The sequence below is a fragment of the Pteropus medius genome, unplaced genomic scaffold, assembly GCF_902729225.1.
Source record: "Pteropus medius unplaced genomic scaffold, Ma_sr-lr_union100, whole genome shotgun sequence".
NCBI lineage: Eukaryota > Metazoa > Chordata > Mammalia > Chiroptera > Pteropodidae > Pteropus > Pteropus medius.
Genome location: NW_024344370.1, coordinates 4,282,999 through 4,286,795, shown reverse-complemented (window position 1 = coordinate 4,286,795; position 3,797 = coordinate 4,282,999).

The following is a 3,797-nucleotide window of genomic DNA, read 5'->3' as shown; positions in this document are numbered from 1 at the left end:
GGACTGGATGAAAGTGTATGACTCATAGAAATGACCCAAGGAGGAAAAGCATATGAGTCACCTTGCCCAGCCCATCTGGATCTTCCGGCCGCTGTGCTCCTGGGAGCAGCATCCCCAACGGCCAGCCCGGCCAGTCCCACCTCCTGCAGTTGCTGGCTGCATAGGAAAAGGATTTCTTCAGGAGATACTGGCCCTCCCAGAGAAGGATTAAGTCAGAAAAAGTGAGAAATATAATAACCTCAAAGGGTTACTTTGTAACTTTTCCAAAAAGCATTTTTTGCTGTCAGCTTAGAGGTTTCTTGTCCACGTTTTATCAGTTTCAACTCCCAGGTATCCCCCTGCTACAGGTTAATCGCTCTTGAAGTTCAAAGAGTTTCCATCCATAGTACCCTCCTCCCCATTCCAGTAAACTAGATGTACTTAGATTTGTGTATCTTTCCAACAGATAAATCTCTGTTCTCTTTATTGTTTTTATTGCTCTATTGGAATCTGTCCAGCATGTATCCTTCTGGTACCAAAGTGCCCTGGTTAAGCCCACACTTTTGGATTCAGTCTCCAGGAGTTGGAGGGAGAATTGCTACATCCTCAGCCTACTTTGCCAAGGGCCTTTTGAAACTTCCTCCTTTTAGTCACCTAGTCAGTGAACCACTTTTAAAACCTAAGTTTGCAGTCCATTTCCTTTCAACCTGAGTCTCTCACAGTGTGCTGTTTTTCTACATTCACTCCTGGTTTTTCTCAGCTCAGACTTCAGTGCCTGGGGGCCTTGAACTTGAATTCTTCACCCCAATTATTTAGTTTGTGGATTTTAGTCAAGTTGATCAATCTCTCTGAGTCTGTTTCCTCATCTGGGACAAGGGAATGAGTCCCATTTCTTAGCATTGTATAATGATTTAGAACTGGGTGAGTAATTCAGGAGCTGGTCTTCCTCAGCTGGCCCCTCTCAGCCCACATCAGCCAATAATCTCTTTTTCGCCAGGGACAAACCCTCTGCTCTGCATTCAAGGTGATTTTAAACAAATTTTTAGTTACATTTACTCTCACTTGAGACCTTTTTTCCCTTAGTCTTCACCAAGATTGTTTCTTTATTCCTTGATACCCAATGAATAATAAAAATTAAAAACAAAGTTAGTTCTTCTGTAGATCTTTTTTACAAATCCACTTAAAATTTCTCTCCGCAGAATTTATTTAACTTCTATAGAAATCCAGACACATGAACTGAAAAGTGGTAGAAAGGCTAGCATTGTGCGCATAAGTAATTTTACCAGACATATTAAGATACCCTCAGGTGATTAAAATAATACTTTAATTTCTGTTCAATTAAGAAAAAAGCAAACAAAAAAGATAAAGCTCTTGATATAATTTTGTGTTTTCATTCTGTAAGTGTTAATTGACCCTAGGTGTGTTCATATTTTTTTCCCACCTGTCTAGAATGTTAAGAGAGATTTTCTTTACAAACAGTTTGTTTGGTATTAAGTTTGATAATCTATTTTCTTCTTTGAAGAATGACATGAAAACTTCTAACACTCAACTCTTAAATATTTATAAGTGAAATTCTCCAAAGGAACAAAGCATTGTTCCTTTGCTTTGGACTGTCATTTAAAATTCACCCACTATCACCACCACCACCCCCTTCAATATAACTTGATTTTTCACATTTTAATTGTGGGCCAATTTCAAGTTCAGTTAAACACACACACACACACAAGGGAGCTATACTGGGATCTTTTATTTAAGATGGGTTTTCTTATGGCTATACTAAATCTATCCCACCTTACCCCTCCCCCAAATAGCTAATGGTCAACAACCATGAAGTAGATTATATTTCTGTTAACTGTTCTACTGTCAATCTAAAGACAGTACTGTTGCTTGAGGCCTGCTTTTCTGTGAAGAGTCTTAATTCATTAAAAGGATCTTAAAATTATAAGCCCAGCAAAATTAATTTTAGGAGGAAATAGAAAAGCAAAGTTTTCACATTCAACAAAAAGTGTTTCTGATAGATTACCATTTCTATTCAAAATGTGAATTATGACTAAACAAAGATTAGGCTAAAAGTAACATCTCAATGAATTCATAATTGGACTGGACATTGCTTCTACAGAGAAAAGGTGTTTCAGACAGAGTTAGCTGGTAGTTTTCACCATGATCTAAAGCATAGTCTAACAACTGCAGACCCATATCAATCCATTGCAGTTAACTGTTATGATAAAAATTAATGACAAGATATAAAATTTAAAAATATGAAATTGTCATGCAGACCAGAGAATGCAAGTGTAAGCCCATTTGGGAATTAAGCAGATCAATGAGCGGAGCAGGCTGGAGGGTGAACTGGGGAGCCGGCCCCTGACTATGTGGAGAGCCGCTACTTTGTTCCGGCCATTTAATGTCAAGTGGAAATGCAGGTCCAGAAGACCTCTTAGATCTTCTGAATTTTTTGAAACTCAAAATATTAGATTTTATTTTTTTTAGTGTGAACTCTTTTCACATCCAAATTCCTATTCTAATTTGAATTTTTAAAGCATTTGCTGCAAGCCAAAAGGAACCACAACTGGGGGCAACATTCAGCTTGCCTGCCACTCGAATGATCTTTAAATTATATGATAGAGACTGGCTAGATGTTCACCAAACCTATTTCCTCTTTTTTCTGAGCACACAGTAAATGATATGTCCCAGTCTTTCTTGCAGTTAGCCCAAATGAATACGGACGGAAGCAGTGAACATCACTGCCAGGCTCAGTCCTCTACTCCCTCTCTCTCCTTCTCTGCCAGCCAGAAGCAGAGAATCCAGGAGGGCCCCAACGTACTCAAAGATGGCAAAACCTCCAGATGTAAAGAGCCCAAATGACGGAGTAGAGGAGAGCCTCCCACCATACCCCAACCCTGACAGAGATTTATACTGCACTGAGATGAGAAGGAGAAATAACCCCTTTTTAAAAGCCCTGTGATATTGGGGTTACTTACAATGCTTAGCCAACTTTGATTAAGATAGATTGCTAAAAGTTCTTCTTTTTATTTGTCAATAATGATGTTTGTTAGCCAAATTGATCTCCAAGCAGCGAAATCTAAAAAACAATAAAATAATTGTTTATCATGCTGAAGTGGTAGAAAAGAAATAATACTAAGATTTTTACGTCCACTTTGTTTTTTGAGATTGCAAAGGGGCATATATTTTTGTGTTCAAACTGCTTTCTTTAAAAAGCTTTACTGCTAGAGAAAATAAGCTTTCCCTCTGCAAAGAGTACTGTAACAGCCAAGATAGATGACTACATTCCACAACCATATCCTCAGGCCTTTTCTCCATCAGGTTCTCATTCATATTATGGTTGACCTAAACTCCCAACACTTCTTGAGTAGCCTGAATAGCCATGTGTCGAGTAGAAGTTATAGTGCTTTTTCCCTCTCCCTCCTACATTTAGTTTTTCGGTGTCTACCTTCACAACTTTAGGGCACTTAAAACTTCTATTTTTAACATTCACCCCAGATATCAATACTAATGAATTAGAAGTTTTTAAATGATTTCTATTGAAAATCTTTTCCTCTTTGGAAGCTTGAATAATTTCTAAATCAGTAAGCATGCATGCATAGCAAATAGGGAAAATACGCACAATGTAGTTTTATGACCCCTCTGGTTCTTTCTCAGAATGAAGAATTTCATTTTCAGCAGAGGGTAAGTTTATTAGAAAATAGTAAAATAAAAGAACAAAGTAAACAACTTTTGTAATAATGGTAGATATTTTTCAAATGACTTAGTATACTGGTGGTATACATATATATCTAAATAAAATTCTTGCAGAATCAGAA